We start from the raw sequence: 19865 nt of genomic DNA, 5'->3' as shown, positions 1-19865 counted from the left end.
TAAGATTGCCTAAGAAAAAACGGTGAAGCACTCAACATAAAAATAAAACATTCAGAACAAAATCAGCATTTTTGAAGTCTACAGACTGCAGTCAATACTGGGCTCACATTCAAGCTGTAAATGCTCCAAATCTGACTGTTGGTCACAGAAAGCGATAAGTATCTCACCTTCTGTATGAAAGTCAACTACAGAACCATATTACAACAAACAGAACACCGATGTCTTTCTGTACTAACCAAAGTACACTGAAATCAACGTCACCTTTTTCTTTAAAATATCAGGATTATCACCAACTGTTTAGATGAATCCTAATCATTTAGGTCCAACAGGAGTTCTCCTATTAAGAATCACCTATGTCTCACTCACAATGCATACACTGTGCCCCAGTATTCACATCGATGTATCCTGTGAAATACAACATTAAATATGTCACTTGTATTAGTTGTCTTCATAAAAGATGGACCTTGAAGAATTTTTAAAATAACTTGACTGAATTGCAAGACAAGCTTATTTTAATCTTTTTTTGCATAAATATACTATGCACTAAATGCTATGTACTAAATATAACTTTTCACAAGCATTAACATTATAACAGATTTTAGGGCTCTGTTGTTCATTTTCACACTGCCTCAAAATTTAAATACTGTACTGCTGGAAATTAAGATATTTCTTTTTAAGTAAAATTTGAATGTATGGTTTTATCAGCATCCTACCTAATGGACCAAGATATCAACAGCTAAATCCTACTAAATTTTGAGCCCAGCTAAAGCTGCTGATTATAACCAACTTCTAACACAATGATTTTTATAATGGCAGTTATCCCAATTGCACTTAGACCAAATCCTTTAGGGTTTAGTTTAATAAATTTGTAAAAGAGGAGAAAAACCATTAGAGAAGTCAGTGATTTAAATAGGACCAACATTGCTCCCTAATAAAGATATAAAATTAAAGGATAATAGTAACCTCGTGCTGTTTTATGAGGCAATAATCCAGTTACCAATCCGACCTTGTAGTTTATCCCATCAAGAGAACCAGATTAAAAACAGAGGAAGGGAGGGCACTCTTATCCCTTTTATACTGCAAGTGTTTCTAACTGTTTTTAACTATTTTTAAAACTTTTGTTAAAAGTCTTAAATTCACAGACAAGCCAGAATGAAGAAAAATGTCTGTTTCTGCTCTTGATCCAGTCCTTGCAGATGTGGCTTTAAAACTGATGAAGTGTTTTATGCTCTCAGATAAAAATTTTACCTTTCTAAGAAATGTCTTAATTAGGGGGATTCCTGACTTTCCTCATCAACAAATACATTTAAATATAATTTTTTATTTATTTATTTTTATCTGGGGGAATAAAACACTTCATCAAATTTAAACTGCAACTTCCAGGACTTGATCATGAGGAGAAACATGTGTTTCTTCCCAGAGATACACTCACAAGTTAAAAATAAAAAAAATAAAATCAAGAACTCCTCAAGGATCTCCTGCATACAGATTTATAAATAACTGAAAATGCAAGACAGCAAGTACACAATCTCTTCCCTAGCAAGGATTTCTTCATGCTTTTGTTCAACAAGAAAATGAAATTATAACAAATAAGCAATTGACTGAGGCAATTTCATTTCATACAAGATGTGGAAAAAAAGCAAGTTTTGCAACTTTCCCAAGCTCAAAACAGGATGCAAATCTTGGGAGCAAACTGGCAATAATGATAATAATAGTAATAATACATCCTTAAATGACATGGCATTTCCCAAGAGTATCTCTGAGCTTGCTTTGGATCCTCCACTCAGCTAAAAGGAGAAATGGCTGTCCAACAAGAGTCCTTTGTCTAGAAAAGGAGCTTCACCATCAGAATGTTTCTTCCCTTTCACCTTAATCCACAAACCTAGAGAAGTTTTTGCCTCACTTGAAATTGCTCTTGCTAGATGAAATAAGCAAAGAAAAGGGTCCTTAGTTTCTACCACAACAATATTTTTTCAAATAATAATTCCACATTGGGAATATAGACAGATTATTTTCATTTTTCTTCAACTGTAGAACACCTTCTATTCTGATTGTATCGCAGAGATGTTCCAGTTGTATAATATAGGACATGCACCATCCTAGTCAAGTTTACTAGATTATTCTTACATTATAAATTGTGTCAATAATAGATGATTAGCAGAAAGGACACCACTGTAGTTAACATAATTATCTCATAGCCACAAGGAAGAACCATTTCTGTGACAGCCACACACTGATGAAGAGCACAAAATGTTAACTGACAAGTGGTCACAGACAGAATATTTTCTCATTTTCTCGTTCTCAACTTCATAAATTTGTGATAGCCAAAGTACTCAGTGCTTATTACCACAACTGAAGACATGCAGCACATGCACAGTAAGGTGCTACTGCTTGAGTAAACAAACACAGCCTCACAGGGTTGAGCTCCTCCAGCATTGGCAATACTCTGGGCTCCACGTCTTTCCTACAGAGAGCCTGAGGAGATACATTTCTAAATATAAGGCGCTACAAAAGGTTATGCAAGGAAGTCAACAAAGAAATGAATCCCTCCAAAATTAGTGCAAGAGATTGTAGTAGTACATGTGTACTGTGATCTAAATTAGATAACTTCACAATTGTTTATTCCCATGAATAAGCTTATTTATTGCAAGGGAAAGGAAAGAGAGTACAAACAATAACAAGCACTGCCTAACACTCAAGCAATTCTTACATAGAAAGTATTCTTACTCCTAGCTGTCTGCATACATATCACCTGTAGTCTGCTATGAAAAAGATAAAATAGAACCCAAATAGGCTAAAAAGAAAGGAAATTAATAACGTAATCAGGTTTTGAATTAGCATGAAGCTATAGTCAAAAAACATTTTGAACAGTAAAAACATACTGCTTTCTCAGCCTCTATTAGTATCACATTTTGGAAAAGAGGAAAGACCCATGCTGCAAAATAGCAATAACAATGAAATAATAATGATATGCTTTATAAGTTAGCTTTCTTCAAAACTTGCTGCAAGCAGACAAGCAAATAAGAAAAAACATTCTAATTTAACATATTTAAAATAAATGAAGTTATAACATTTAGACTTTCTAGACACATTGTCTGTTCTTGTTTCAGTAGAAAAAAATATCATCTTTCTTATGTTGTAAGAGAAAATGAAATTTCATCTCTTAACATAATTTCTGAAAAGATTTTAGTTGATATATTTCCCATGGTTGACTGTGGGTTTGTCTGGTTTGTTTTTTGTTTGTTTTATAAGTTTTTTAGGCTCCTGTTTTTTCTCTTATGCAAATGCTGTATCATCTTGAAAGGAACGTCAACCCTAATTAAAACTACCCTTCAATGGAAAAAAAAAGTAAAATTATCATTTATATCTAACTTCAAGGGAGAGCAAATGACTAACAGATCTTAAATATAATTGTAATAAGCAGCTGAAAAGGTAAGCAAAGCAATTCTGGCAGTAGGATCTAGACATCTACTGCTTTCCTGAGTAGGTGAATAGAAATATATAGAGTATTCATATATATATACACACACACACACACTTATATGCATACACACACACATTTTAGCTCTCATATTTTAATTCCTGCTTTCCTTTTAATCAAAGGAGTACCTGCAGGAGATAGAAGCAGCCTGAAGATCTTGCAAGCTTATCTAGGGTTAGCTGAGGTAAGTGGTCTCCACATCCTGAAACTGAGGTGGGTGAAATGAGCCTCCTGGAAAGCTTGCATAGTGTTACAGATACAAGCCTTTCCTCACAATCTGGGTAATTAAGAGATATAAGAAAACTCCAACTTTCTACACCTCTTCTTCTAACACTATTTTTTCCTAAGGCTTTCATCTCAATAGCATAAGATAAGTGATTTCAGACATTTTTTTCTTTGCTGAGGATGAGTATTTTAACCTCGGAGAAGTTTCAGAATTTTCCACAACCTCCTGTAGCATGCTCAAGTCATACATCTCCATCTACGAGTGATCTCCAATGCCCTGAGCTCCTTCCCCTCTCACAGAGGCTCACTGGCTCTGTGGTATGGCCAATGGCCCCTGGTGAAGGCAAAGATATTTGTCTGGGCTTCTGGCCTGCAGCAATTTGTTTTTGCAGGTGGATTGTTTATATAGGGAAGATGTGTCATTATTCTTCATTTTGAATTATCAAAATTACTCCAGGAATTCACACAGTAATTCACACAACAATTCACACAACATCATTTGGCTCGGGGTAGGGCTGCACAGAGGGGACCTGGGAGGGCTCTACACGACCTACCAAGGAGACACAATGAGCCTGACCACTTTCCCTGTGATAAGGAGAACTCACCTCAGACTCAAATGCAGGGGTGCCAGCAAATCAGCTAGAAGGAGAGAGCTAAGCAGGAACAGCTCAGGACCTGCTCACTGCCCTCATTCTTCCGTGATCCCTGGCATGCATATGCAGAAGACCATGCATGTATCCAAATTTGGCATACTATATGTATTCTAATGTTAACGCTACATCCAAAGTGGATAATTTTTAGGGTTCAATGTCAGATATTATTAGCATGAAAACAAAGCTAAGAAGTAAAAATAAAATCCTTGGTTTCATAAATGAAGAGGCTGATATCCCCAAGGCTTAGGTTCACAGGAAATCCAGGAACCCAGTAAAATAAAAGGTGTTTTGTCCTGGTAACAAAACTCAGACGTTTTCACATCTTGATGCAAAATTATTATCCACATTGAGTTTTCACAAATGTTAAGAGCTGGTTAGGATGCTTTGACACCAATTAGGTGTTAATGACTCTATCCTCAATTATTCTCTGTTTACCTCCTTCCTCTCTTTAAAAATTACACAGCTCTAACTGGAACATAATATGCTATTTCCATCTCACTTTCTGAGCATGTGGATTCATGCCAGATATCAAATGCAGTAATTGAAACAGACATGATTCATGCCATCAAGCTGTATACACTGAAAACCTCCCAAAATTTGAGTCAAATGATCGCTTTTCATGCCAGTCAGCATGTGTTTATTACACACAGTCCTGTGAACTCTGCATAGTTTTTGGCGAACACTTGTATTCAGTTCACAATGTCCATTCAGTGCTGTTTGCTTCCTCAGACTGAGTTTCCTGAAGAATAGCATTGCTTGTGCTGTTATTGTGGACATTTTATTCAAGAAAAATTAAGCTGATTTCCCTACTCTGATATTTCTAACTAACAAGCAAATCACAGCTCCACAAAACCATTTCAAACAGTTAAAATCAGGCCTCAAGTTGATAAACATAGCAATAGAGATAAAGAAGTCTTTCCATCAGTTAAACTAGTAAATAGGTAAGACACTGCACAGGTCTGTGATGATAGATTGGTCCTCTCTCCCATCATTATCATTCAACAAACAAGCAGAAAAAAAAGAAAGAAAAAAAAAAAAGACTTCCTGGCAAATGGTAAAGAACTGTGAGTGCTAGGTCTCATTTACTTCTGATAAAACAATACTTTAGTGCAGTATTTCATTCTCTTGCAAAGATCAGAGAGTTGTGGTCAACAGCTCAATGTCCAAGTGGAGAACAGTGATAAGTGGCATTCCTCAGGGATTGGTGCTGGGACCAGTATTATTTAACATCTTCATAGGCAACATGGACAATGGGACATAGCGCACCCTCAGCAAGTTCGCAGACAACACCGAGCTGAGCAGTGCAGTTGACAGGCTAGAGGGAAGGGATGCTATCCAGAGTGATCTGGACAGGTTTTAGAGGTAGCCCCATGCCAACCTCATGAAGTTCAACAAGGCCAATGCAAGGTCCTGCATCCAGGTCAAGATAATCCCAAGCTCAAATACAGGTTGGATGGAGAACAGCTTGAGAGCAGCTCTGAGGAGAAGGATTTGGGGGTGTCAACTGACAAAAGATTCAACGTGACTCAACAATGTGTACTTGAAGCCCAAAAGGCAAACCATATCTTAGACTGCATCAAGAGAACCAGGACCAGCAGGTTGAGGGAGGTGATTCTGCCCCTTTACTCTGCCCCTATGAGAACCAACCTAGAGTACTGTACCCAGTTCTGGAGCCCCCAACACAAGAAGAACAACCTTGGAGCAGGTCCAGAGAAGGGCCACAGGCTACAAGGAGAGGCTAAAATTGTTGAGGCTCTTCAGCTTGGAAAAGAGAAGGCTCTAGGTGGACCTTATAGCAGCCTTCCATTACCTGAAGAGGGCCTAATGGAAAGTTGGGAAGGGAGTTTTTATAAGGGCATACAATGACAGGACAAGGGGAAAGGGTTTTAAACTGAAAGAGGGTAGATTTAGACTAGGTATTAGGATGAAATTTTTTACTGCAAGGGTGGTGAGACACTGGAACAGGTTCACCAGCAAGACTGTGGATACCCATTCCCTGGAAGCATTCAGGGACAGGACTTTGAACAACCTGCCTAGAGCGAGGTGTCCCTGCCCATAGCAGAGGGGGTGGAACTAGATGATCTTAAAGGTCCCATCCAATCCAAACAATTCTATTATTCTGTGATTCACCAATTTTGCAGGTATCCAAACATGGCTTAGAATAACTCCTTTGCCCTTCCACTCCCATTCCACACCTGTGCAACAAATACCAAGGGCTAGTGTTCAAAATTTCAGAGTGCAGAATTATAAATTCAGCCATTCCTCTCTTATCCTAACACTGCACAGTATACTACGAAATTAGCAAGATTGAAAACAGAGCGATGAATCCCCTGATGCTTGGGTGCTTCCCAGCTGAGAAATACCTCTTCACTCACAGTTAGATAAAGCACACAGCTACCCAGACCTCTTTTGAGTCATTCCAGATTAATCAATCACAGGCTACTCCAGCCAGAAATAAATAAAACAAATGTGAAGACTGGTTTTGGATTCAGTTTGTAAACAAATGGATTTGCAAAAAAAGTTGCATGTAGTGTTTTCTAACTTATCAGTAATCAAAACCACACTAACTAAACCAAAAAGAAAAACAATCCTGAGGGGGAAAAAAAAAAATAAAAAAAAAATAAAAAAAAAGCCACTCTTAAAAATGTAACAAAAAAGATGTATTTTTTTCCTTATCACTGAAATTTCCATTTCAGCGTTTTGAACAGCCAGGAATCTTTTAAGGGAAGAATTCTACCTTTTAACATAAGACATATTTTGGTTAATTTCTGAGACATTTTGCCTCTTATTTTTTAATAAAGTTGCTGAAAACAAACCAAATAAAACATTTTATTTCTTTATAAACAAGCCACTGAAAACAGAAAGAAGAAAAAGCTATGTTTGACCCCTCAGAATATTTAAAGAGATACAATTAACTTGAAAATACTAGTTGTGAAGGATTTCCTCTCCCTAAATTTACCTCAGACATTAAAAAATCTCTTTACAACACAAAAACAGCACAAGGTAACAAAACTATTTCTAAAACCGAAAACAAATTTATCATTTCAGAATTTTGGACAACCTAAATAGAAGTACATCCTCCAAAATTTACCCACTGTATAATCAACGGATATTAAGATGTTACAATCACAAATAAACAAGAGAGTTAGGCGAAGTAGACTATGATAACAAAAGAGAATAAATGGAAGGCTTACCCTTATGCTGGGCTCACCCACAAAACACCAGAAGGAAGGATCTCCAGATGAGATCCTTCCCCACTGGTAGCCAGCTCTTAAATAGATCTAGGAGGGGTGCAGCCAGGCTCCACCCCTTCTAGCAGTACAGGTGAATTGCCTTCACCTGTGCTCCTCTGGCTGACTCATGGCTCGCCTCAGGTGATCAATCAGAGGTTCAGGCCATGACTCAGTAGTTCCCATACAACCCACTGAATCCTATTACATGTGAAAATGACAGCATACTACAACTATCTTTACATTCACCTTGTTTTTGAAGTAGCTCCAATTCCATATGAAGCAGTTACATGCTTCAATAAGTACATGATGCTAGTTATTGAAGACTGAACAATAGCTAAGCTTCCCCAAAACACCTGGCTGAAGAAAGGAGTGAGCATCTTGCCCATCCACCTGACTACTCCCAAACGTATCTCAGGTGGTTTTCTGTCCCAGGTGAGGATAATTATTGCTCATCCAAACTCAACAGCAATCCTAAGCCCATCAAGTTAAAGTGAAGCATTCAGATGAATGAAGGAAAGATAAACTCTTGTACTCCACTTGTACCACATAAAGAAAATGCTAAGACCAGTATTAAAGGCTGTGTAGTCTACGTTTTTGATGCTACCAACTGTTCTAAGAACTATTCACTCTTGCTTTGATTTAAGGGCTGTCACTAGCCCTCATATGGAATGTAAGTATCATCAAGTAATTTGAATAGCTCGATATCCCACAGGGAATTTTCTTTCGCTAAGAACCCACACTAGATATACAAAACAAAGTAATTGTGATAAATAGGTATTCTCATATTTTAATCATACCAACCACTTTGCAATGGTTTCTTTGCCTTTTCCCTACTTGGATATTTATTAGCTGTGATCAAACCATGGTCATTCTCTAGAAGACACACTTTTCAATAGTTTAATTACTCCTGCTGTGTTATGTCTGGAACTTCCTCAGCCATTCTAGCTCCCTTTCTAAAGTCAGAAGAGTATGCATCTCTCCAGCAGTACCTGCATTCCTACTATCTATGCAGGTGACACCATTCCTCTTACTCTGTGTAGTCCTTTGTTTAAACAATTGCTATTCCTTTTTTGTCTAGGTCACTAACCTGATCATCTGTTGAGGCCGTGGTTGTTTTTTTAAATAGACCACTGTCTTGTACTGAAGCACAAACTGTCTACTTGTTCTCAGTTTACCGAAGGAGCCAGATGACTGTGTATCAACAATCTGTTCTCTTTGTTGCTTACTTTTTCCCCAGCCTTTGTAGTAACAGTACTGTAGCTATTACAGTCTAGTGACAACGTTTTTAAGAAGTTCTCTCTTTACCTAGGTCAGCAAACGATGCAATAAAAGTAGCAGTCTACTCCTCGTAGATCTCACTGGTCTTTATATCACTGCTAAAACAGTAAGTAGTTTTGATTTGATGACTAACCCCTGGAAGACTCTGAGTAATACTGCACTCTTTAAATATTCATTAGCAAGTAAGTATTTTTGAATCTATGATTTAATTTGCTGTTAAAGCCATTTCATTTATGTCAAGTCAGTTTTGTATCCTTCAGGTTATTAAGCAAAAAGCCATGTCAAATCCAAAATCTCACAGAACTGTATTGTTGCATCACTAGTCTTACCTCTAGAAATCAAACTTGTACTCACATCAAAAATAATATTGGTATTTTGGCATGATCAAGTTTTCATAAGCCCATGATGTGGTACACCATGCACATTTCTGTGTTATATGTGAGTAACATACAAAAGGCATTTGGAATGTGAGAGCATGTAAGTTAATACTTTGTGACAGTGGAGACTAACAAAAAATCATTGCCATAAATTAACACTTGTCTAGAGCAACAGCTAAGTAATGATTACTTTTCAGAAATTATCCAACATCTTTCCACAGGAATAGCAATAAAAGAATGCAGCCAGTCATGAGCACTGTAGGCTATGGAGATGACATTCTCCTGCTAGTGCAGTTATACTCTGTCTCTTCCTCATGAGCACAGCTTTTTGACAGTGGTGTCCAGGTCTGGAAAGTTTATGAACTTTGTTTTCACATCCAATCTCCAGCCTTCCTCTGAGAACATCACAGCTGTCCTCTCCAAAGGTACCATAACTTTCCTCATCGCATGTATATCTGCAAATTATTTGTAACAACTTTAGCTTTAGTTAAAAAACACACAACTTTTAAGAGATCATTTCTGCAGGTGAAGTTTTCATTCAAAAAAATTCCACCTATTCCACAGATTTGACCCTGCACTTCAGTTAATAGAGGTGGCAGATTAGGTAACCAAGGCTGTGGTTCCACAAGTATTTCTGCAGCACCAGTGCCAGTTTCAGCAGCACGGCTGCTGCCACTCATTCCGACCTTTGCATCATGCCAGCACAGCTGTTTGTGAACCACAGCGAAGAGCAGATCCAGCTCAAACAAGTGGCCAGCAGAGGAGAGGTAAGGACTGCTTAAGAAGCATTGCCACCAAGTGAGAAATGACAACTTCACACTCTTTCATGTTCTGCCATAGAAAACGGAGAGACAAAGAAAATTCAGGCACGGTGCATGAACCAATCAGTTGTTTCTTGTCCCCACCAAGACCCCTAAAGAACTGACACTGTGAGAACAGGGCAAAGATACTCCTCTTTCTGCAGACCCTACAATCTGTCTACTGGAGGCTTATTCCTAATTTGACAGCATCACTTGAGCTACAGTTCAAACCATGGACTTCCTGAATGTAGATGTAAGACTCAAAGAAGCAGGGTAGTTTCTTAACAGCTATACAGGATTAAACTTCTGTCTCGTATCTGTTAAGCCAAAAATCTGCTGACTACTCAGCTAGATCTTGGAGATAATAGGCTATAGTTTAATCAGAGAATTGGAAAACAATTCAAGTCATATCTAAATGGCTACCAGAAATGTCTAGGAAATACACAGTTGGCTGTTAAGCTGAAAGATGCTATTCCTCTCATTGCAAAACTTCTGCATGGTGAGATCAGCATTCAGATGGTTCTTTGAACACAAAAATTGCTTCACAGCATGGAAATCAACTGAACCAAATTAACGTGAGGGTTACAGCAGCTCCTTCTATCACACTAGGTTAGGGGAAGGAAGGGAGGGAGGGAGAAAGAGAGAAAGAGAGAAAGAGAGAAAGAGAGAAAAGGACATAAAGCACATAAAAAATAGGAGGCTCAATGGAAAAGCATTTTGATTTTTCCAATTTGGAAACCTACCACAGTTCCAAATCTTGCCTCAGGGTAACCTGAAAATTTTATTTTGGAGACTCTTTCCCAGAATATCATTACTCTGTTTGTAAAACCTTTGTACTGTTCGGCCCTGTTACTTTCCAGCTCCCTAACTCTCTGCATTAAGAAGACCAGAACAGGACCATTAGGCTGTGTCTGAGCTGCATTGCTAGAACTTGGCAGGGGAAACATGCATAATCTGTCTGAGCCATGCCTGTTTTTGTGAAACCATGTCTGCACTGGGACACTCGGGAGACTTGGAAGAAAGACCTCACATACAGCGTGATGTCAGTATGCATAGGCTGAAGCATATCAAGTCTTATTTAGCCATTCTCACATGGGAGTATGGTGACATTCATTTTCTGTAGTTCTCTGGGAATATACTGCAGTAAATAAAAAAGGACCGTCCAGGTGGGATTTAATATGTTAAACTGACTTCACACCTCTCCTTGAATAGACTTAGCATTCATGAAATGTCCCTGAGTAAACACAACCTGGCTGTTCACTTCCACAAGCAACAAAGTTGCCTAAAAGGAACTGAAAGCATGCAGTCGACTGACAACATTTCCAACAGAATCACTTTCAGGAATACAATTAATGTAAAAGCTATCATTGAGGTCATTTATAAAATGCTATAAAAATTTTATAATAAAAATATATATTCTAGCACAGGAGCATGAAAATGTCTTAAAAAGGAAGAAAACATGAATGCACGATTTTGACATTTTTATTTAACCCTGCTCTGTTTTGTACTGAAGGATTACCCCTCCACACTTTTGATCTCGTGCACACAAAGGATACTACAATACCTGAAAAAATAACAGGCTGCTCTAAGAATAGCAGACTAGATACTCATCTGGCATAACATGAGACCGCTCCAATAATTTCAACATTCCTACTCCAATTTGCAACAGCAAAAGATCTGGCACAAAACATCAAGCTAAGTTTCCAATTACCTCATGCACCAGCATTGATTTCAATAGCTATATACATACAGTCATAGAGGAGAATTATTTGAAAAGTTGCAAACTCAGCTCTGTATTTCTTTTACTTTTGTGGGCTAAATCAGAGTCGCTGTGGTATGTTAATGTGTTAAGGTTTTTGTGGTTTCATTATATGTGTCAAGAGCAGAATACTTACTTGCTATATGTATCAGATTTAAAAAAAAAATAAAAATAAAAATAAAAAACCAGCAGTAATTCTTTACACTGCTGAAAACGTCAACTTATACTAGGCTATGTCACAATAGTAGTAAATTTTAATGTTGCCCAAAAACCTAGTACGTATTAACTTAAATAAGTAAGTAAAAATTTATCACCTATAGGAGACTTAGTCTCCTGTACGTGAACGTCTTGCAGGTTGCCTCAGGAGGTCTTTTTGCAGTTTGCTGCTCCAGATCAGTCAAACTGTACAGTTCAGGCACAATGGGAGGCAACCCCAGAGCAGAGACAGTACTCACAGCCCAGACTGACTCTGGTCTTCAGAGCACTTCAATTACACACAATTAAACAATGCTACACGTTACTCATTGTCCTGTACTTCTGTGGATAGCTGCTAAGGGAAAATCGCCCGTGATTTGTTTTACTCTAGGAGAGGGACACAGACACTTGCAAGAATCTAGGTCCACAAAACCTCAAAAAATCCAGCTTTTCAAATTCGTGGTAATGAATTGAAAACATAGTGTCTGGTATCTGAGCCCAGCAGCTTAAGACAAAGTGTATATAATCTTAGTGACATATGGGTCACAGAAAGTTCTGACGGTAATCACTTCTCATGACAATCTTCCCTTATCATGAAGAAATTCTAAACAAATTGAGAATAAAATGCTTAAATGCTAGTATTCCTCAAAGAGTCATTAGCATTTGACATTTTGTTTGAAAATCTGATGCCCAGCATACAGGCAGCCCTGTGAGTGAGACTGCCCAGTGATGCATTCTGATAGAGGACAATCAATCAAAGTAATTTTGCTGTTCAGCATTAAAACAAAAGGTGGGCCACCTATCTGCCACATTTCTCAGGCTCTGAGACAAAAAGAAACCGCTTTAAAATATTTTTTCACCAGGGTCCTGTAATGCAGGCATCCCAAGAGGAATCTTCCTGGCAGTACTGAGCCTACAATGTGGACTACAACTGTAAGTTTTATTGCCCTTTCAAATAGATTTTAGTCTTGACTTGACAGATAAGCACCCTCTGTATCTGAGCTGTTGCACTGCAAAGTGCATCCAAGTTCCTTTAAACGCTTCAGACTTCACGATGGATTTGGTAACAGTGCAACACGGAATGGTCCACGCAGGTGGACTCAGTCAAAAAATTATTTGATTAAAAAAAAATCTGATTTCTGTACAAAAACATCTCAAACGTCATCTAATATGTACGAGTAAAATGGAAAGCTTTTGATGTATATTGTAAGGTGTGGAGCTTTGGCAGTTAAAATATCTACTGACTTTAAAAGAAAGAGAATTTATTTTTAATAACCATTTTTATTTACTTTTAAAAAGAGGAGCAGTTTATGCCTTCAGCAGAACTATGCCCTGAAATCTCAGGGGTGATTAAAGGGCCATGCCAAAGCTGAAAGGTTTCAAATATCAAACTATACCATTATGTCAGGGCCAGCAAGATCAATTAGCGCTTTTCAATGACAGAAAAGGTTAAGTTGGACGCAGATTTACAGAATATTTAAAGCTAAAAATGGAAAACATCACATATTAATTTAATGTCACATGTTAAAAGTTTATTTGTAAGCCTCATAACTGAGGTAGAACTATCGAAACTTTTCTTCCACTTGCACAACACAAAAACTGCTTTTGTCATGAAAAATGGCAAGGAGATTTATAATGTGTATCTATGTATGTTAGATGGTAATGTTCACATTGGGTTCTCAAATACAAAGCAGTACTTCAGACAGTCAAAGCTTCAGCTACCAGACCTGATTTAGTGCTGAACTCTTATAAAGCTTTATAAAAAAGATGTGATAAAGTGACAGATGTTTGTTTGCCTGATGCCTCTCCGCTTGCATCCTTCTTGCCAATCCTGACAACACTAAAAATGAATGGCAGTGAATAAGTAAACCAATTCCTATATTCAAATGAAAGACAAATAAAAAACTACTAATAAGGGGGGGGGGGGGAGCAAAACAAATGAGAAAAAAAAATTAGTAATCTGTGAATTAATTCATCTCAAATCTGGGGAAAGAAGTAAGTGTACAGCTTCTGCAACTGAAAGCAACACTCACACCAGGAAACACTGGAACTTACATTTCAGTTCTTGGCATCATACAGATACTCACAGGAAGCACGGGTATGCTTGAAGTTAATCCAATACCTGTTAATATAAGCATCTCTGCAGTAAACATCACTTGAACAAAGTACTGTGCTATGATATCAAATAAAGTTGGTATAAATTTACCGTAAGAGTGTAGTAATGGGGAAAAAAAAAAAAAAAGAAAAAAAGAAAAAAAGCACACTGTTGAGAACAGTGATTTGGATTATAGTTACGATTCCAAATAAAAGTGAAGCCAGATTACTTTTGTTCAATGATAGATTTCAAAATGTCTTTTTTTTTTTAAAGCCCACTTTATTTATTTCATCAAGGAGTGATCTGAAATATTTACTACCAGACAGTACCTAATTTTAGGTTTTAAGTGCTTTAACAGCTCTATGAAATATGATCAGCAGCTGCAATATAGAAGTATGCTGAATAAACTCTCCTTGTAAAAATGGAGACCTGTTCTACCTCGAGTTCATAAAACGCTTACTTTCAAGAAAGAAAAAGATAACACATAAGAAGTTAATAGTTACATCCCACAGAGTTTGACGGAAACTCCAGGAATTTCTTTCTTCTTTCCGAATTAGCCTTCATATTTCATAGAGGAAGAAGTAGCTTGCATTTTAACACTTGTACTGAACATCATGCACCACCAGCAGCTCACCAAGGAGCCAGGTACTTTTCCCATACCAAATTCCAATGCTTAACATTGGTTGATTCTAGGACTAAGAAGTAGAACACAACATATGAAAGTCACAAAGTTTAAACAGTAGCTCTCAAAGCTTGCATCAGAGGCTAAAAATATGCAACAGGATACTATCTATAGCCGTATTTCTAGTTGTCCCTTTTGAAACATTTTAACTGGGAACTGCAATTAACTGCGAACCCACCAGTTTCTTACCTATGAAATTCCTTGTTTAGAATTCATCTAATGCATTGGCATTATCCATGAGGCAGAATAGATTTCTATTGCACAGGGTTGCAAAGCCATTAACGCACACAAATCCTGAAAGGAGTAACCTTCCACTACGTTTTTTAGGAACGCAACCACATACATGTAACTACTTATAACTGCATATGCATTACCTGAACAAGAGCACATGAAAGGTTAGTCAACACATTCCTCTCTTAGTTTTATTAAGTTAGTCTGAAGACCATTTTGTAACATAAATAGCAGAATTTTCAAAAGAAAACAGAGCGATCCGGTTCAGATGGAGCCCAAATAATGCCAGACGTCAAAACAGAAAGGGAGAAGAGAGAGAAATGTCAGCCTGTGTCTCCACTTATTCAAAGTACGATACATTTTGTAAGTATGCAAACATTTCTTATTCGGCAGCGTTCTGAAACACCAGCAGAAAAGAGTCAAAGCAGAGGCAATTTCAGGAAAACCCTTTTTGAGCGTTAAGTAAATAAAACAATGATATAACCACGGCTTTAACGCAAAGCGCTCTCTTCAAATAACAAATAAATACTGAGGTCAGACCCAACGTGATATTTACACCTCGTACAAGAGAAGATGCTTACTTTGTACGCGCCCCTACACAGCTGATCAGTTTATCCCGGACGCACTTTCTGGTCTTCGCAATTCCTTTCTGCTGTCCCACACACGTAAACAAACCCTCAGCGCACCGAAAATCCGGGTTCCTTACTGTTCTAGCACGATTTCACGCCGCAGTTCGGATCAGCCGAGGCGCTCCCGGGTCGGTACTGCGCCTCTCGTGTGGGTGCAGCCGCCGGGCATGTCACACCGCCCTGACACCGCCGTACCTCCAGGCGCTGCGCTCAGCCCGGCCCCGGGATAACGGGAGGGCAGCAGCCGCGCACCTCCCTGGCTCTCAACAGCCGTTTCGCGAACGCAGATGAAACTTTAGATGCCAAAGGCTGATTGGCAGCGGCGTTGCCAAGGGACCTTCTAGCTTTTCGGGGCAAATCGCCACGGGCACAACCCGGGGTGAGTGCGGGCTGCTCCCCGCCGCGGGTCCTCCGCCCGCGGTGACAACCGGGTGGAGAACTGATGGTCGGCAGCCCGCTGGGTTTGAGCGCGGAGAATCCTGTTACCTTGGCGCGGATCAAGTGCACGCACGCACTCGGACTTTTCCCCACGTGGAACTGCTTTCAGACCAAAACATGGGGCCCCGTGACGGAACCCCGTGACGGAACCCCGCGCCGGGCCGAAGAACACAGGGGGACGGGGAGCCCGAAAACTCCGTTTTGTCTGCCTAGAAGCCGCAAGAAAAACAAACTGGGAGATGGGGGAGGGAGGGATCCCTCGGGGGAGGAAACGGCAAGGAGCGAAACCAAGAGACAGCCGCTGCCCGGCTCCCCTCCGACACCAGGGCCACGGGCCGGAGAGCTGCGGCTCGCCCCGCCGGGCTGTGCTCGCCTCGGGACTCGACTTCCCCGGCGGCGGCGGACGGTTCTGCCGAGGGCTGCGTCCCGCCCTGCAGAGCCCCTCGGCCCGGGGCCGGCAGCACTCCCGAGCGCCGCCGGGTGCCCCCTCGCCCCCGCTTTCCGCCGCGGCGGGGGCGGGCAGGAGGCGTACGCCGGGAACAATGCGGGGCAGCCGGCGCCCGGCCCCATCTTGGCCCGGCCGAAGCAGTCGGTCGAAGAGGGGCGAGGGCAGAGCGGGACGGGCTGTCAGCTGGGCAGAGGCACATAGCGCTGCAAAAAGCCCCGGGAGCGATTTTTTTTTTTTTTTTAAACTAAACTCGCGTGGTGCCGTGGTGAACACTCGACTCTGCCCCGTGCGGAAGGCTCTGCCGGTCCTTCCCATCAAGCTTGGTTCATAGCAATATATTTTTTTGTCATCGGACTAACAAGAAAACAACGCTAAATAGCCCTACACACCCGCAAGACCACACGCACAGGCGGCGGGGAACCGTTTTCCTCTACCTCTGCGAGAGGCGCGGGAGGGAAGAGAGACACTCACCTCGCCGCCGGGATACGCCGCTACCTTGATTTTATGGCCGCTCCTTATTTATTTATTCTCGTCCCCTCTCCGAGCCGAGTTTCCCTTTTTGCACCGTTCCTCTGGCAAAATCGGGACATCCCCTCTACAAGTTTCCCCCCTCCCCCCCCACCCCCTTTCTCCCCACACACAAATAAAGCGCTACTCAGAGCAGTCAGGGAGGGGAGACTCGAGGGGGGGGGCAGACGGAGGAGGAGGAGAAGGAGGCTGGTACGGGGGAAGCCAAGCACCCTTCGCACTTCAGCGAGCGCACTAGTCGCCTCTCGCACAGAAAGTTTCCCTGGCGAGGAACGGGGCTAAGGAAAGGTAACCCCCTCCCTCCCGAAAAGGTCGCTGCCCGGAGCGGGGAAGTGCGGGGCGAGCAGTGCGGAAGGCAGCGCTGCTCTGCACGCCTGCGCTGCCCCAGCACTGCCCTACAGCCGCTCCAGCGCCCTGCTCGCCCCGCTGCCCCCGGCCAGACCCGCACCTTTACTGTGCCGGGCAGCTGCCGGAGCGGCGGTGAGAGCATAGGAGGAAAGGGTCAGAAGGCACGGGAAGGTTCAGCCCTCAGCACTGACCCTTTTGGCACTACAGGTCCCACACGGTCCCATTTGTTTGTTCTAGAATGAACCCCCACTGTAAAGCAGCTCTGACTTTAGGGGAAGGTCGGTTGTTTATGGGACCGATCAAGCTCTGTACAGAGGAGGACCTGATTTTGTACCCTTTTACCAGTTGCATTTGTTCCCTTCCTCCCAAGCTCATCAGCGAGGATGGAGAGAAAGTCCTGTCTAAAACTAAGCGCTTTTGTGCTTGTCTCTCTTTGCTACCTCCTGGGGGTAAGGGGAGGAAGAACCCTAATTGCCAAGTCACTTTTCACACTCTTACCATTAACCGCGTATCACCTCTTCTGGATTTCACTGGGTAGATAGGCTGGCTGTTCTTCAATCAGTTGCATCACCCTCTGTCTGTCACGTAATTCAGTTCTTCCAAGGGCTTAAGTCAAAAATTCAGAAGCAGAGTGAAAAGTTAGGCCCTACAGCTGGAGAGAACACCAGCTGTGTTCGGAGAAGTGTCTTGATCTTTGGAAGTGCTGAATGTCACAAGCTTTTGAGGTCAGTAAATCACGTGAAAAGAGGGAAAAATCACAGATTCCTGAAGATTCTTTCCTTCCTATCTTCCATTTGCTCAATTTTGCATCCTGCATAACTGAAGCTGTCTGCCTTTGAATTTCATAATTTACATTCAGTGAATTGTACTAACAGGGCCATCTTTCTACTAAATAATTTCAGACTTAAGATGACTAAATCCTCATGAAAACAAGTCTATAAAAACCCTGTATTTGCTGTCTTGGGAGAGTCGCCACTTAGAAAGAGAACAGACGTGGAAAACTCTTTGACCTACACAAATACAGCTAGAAAAACATTTAAACTCAAAAAGCCCCCAAAAGCCAACCTTCAAATTGACATAGTGTAGGACAAGCCAGAAAAATGAAGTGAGGTTTGAAATTGAAAGCTTAGAGAGCAACTGGCAAGTCAGATTTGCAGAAAGTAATTGCAATCGACAGAGCCACCGGCTGTGGCTCCTGCCAGCACCCATCTTGCTAATAGACTCCTTCTGCAGGAGCACGTGCTAACAGCCTGCTCCTTTCAAGAGGACTTTTTTATGCAGCACAATCCTGAGATGAGGCTCTTGAACATGGCCATGAAGGTTTTCTGAAGTCTGGATTCCTTCCACCTTACTTCAATGAAGCAAATTCCGGTTCCAGAGAACAGACACCCAGTAACCTGGCTTGTTTTAATAGACATATCACTTTAAAGCAAACTTTTAACCATGTGTTGCATCCACTCTTAAAATATAAGGACAGCTGACTTAAAAAGATTATGTATGATTTTCATTCAGTGTAACAGGTTTCAGACTGGGGAGGGATGGGAGAATGGTCCATAGTACAAACCTAGGACACATCTCCCAGGCAGGAGCCTGGCCTTGCTGCCTTTGAACCACTTCGTTGTTTTGCTGTTGATTTCAGAGAGAGGGGCAGGATCATGCTCAAAACTAACGGTCCTTTGGCAGGTGCACTGAAGAAAGTCCTGTACAGGACTCATAACAGAACTCTAATTTTACAATTTTATAGTAAAATACTGCCAGGTAGTAATTAGATGATGATTTTGGTTATGTTGGCGTTGTTGGGCTGAAGTAAGTTTCAGTGCTTAGTGGAAGTGATCTCAGTGGGCTGTAAGTCCAAAATCTAGTGCAATCCACTGGCTCTTATAACTGACTCTGTGTGACCATATAGAGCCCTGCACGGAGAAGGTCATGCTAGAAATAGTCCTAACGGTGCCCAAGGAAGGGCTGTAGGATCCACTTTTACACAAGAATAGAAGAATAATACCTTATCCATTTAAAGCAACATGTAGAGAATGTAAGTAGGCAGGATGTAATTATCTAGATTGGTATTTGGCCAGGCACTCCTACACTTGCAAAAAGTGCCATAGGGTTTAATGACCACCAAGTGTTTGGTATCCTTGGTTATACCTCTTACATAAAGACAGCACTGTGATCATATATACTTTGTGCTGGTTCAGTACTGAGTCAGCAGAAGAATGTTGCACAAATATCCATTTGCATAGTATCTTGGAATTCCCTTAGAGGTCTTCCATGCAATTTCTAAAGGGCCTACCGTCCTTACCTGGTGAAATCTAATAAGTCATAAGTAGTATGGTTCCAGATTACTATGTCTGTGTATATTACTGCAAACAGAAGGCATTTTAGAATCTTTATAAACAATTTGAAGTGAATCTAATGTACTTTTCTGGGTTGCATCTCAGTAATAAAAGGGGAATTTTGTTTGATTG

General features: G+C 40.7%; 1 protein-coding gene across 10 annotated transcripts in view; it reads right to left on the bottom strand.

The window, feature by feature from the left end:
- EYA4 (EYA transcriptional coactivator and phosphatase 4) overlaps window positions 1–17112 on the bottom strand; it is a 153479-nt gene extending 136367 nt beyond the window's left edge. For 7 of the 10 annotated variants that reach the window (XM_042889280.1, XM_042889239.1, XM_042889234.1 and 4 more), the window contains exon 1: window positions 16996–17112. The gene's annotated coding sequence lies outside the window, so the exon portion shown is untranslated. Of the gene's footprint in view, window positions 1–14056; window positions 14124–15590; window positions 15935–16995 lie in introns of those variants that run through there. The other 3 variants (XM_042889259.1, XM_042889249.1, XM_042889271.1) reach the window with 3 other exon arrangements.
- Window positions 17113–19865: the final 2753 nt, after the last annotated feature.

Source organism: Lagopus leucura, unplaced genomic scaffold (assembly GCF_019238085.1).
Source record: "Lagopus leucura isolate 7727_CA_CO unplaced genomic scaffold, USGS_WTPT01 Super-Scaffold_73, whole genome shotgun sequence".
Lineage (NCBI taxonomy): Eukaryota > Metazoa > Chordata > Aves > Galliformes > Phasianidae > Lagopus > Lagopus leucura.
This window is presented reverse-complemented; position numbering and strand designations above follow the sequence as displayed.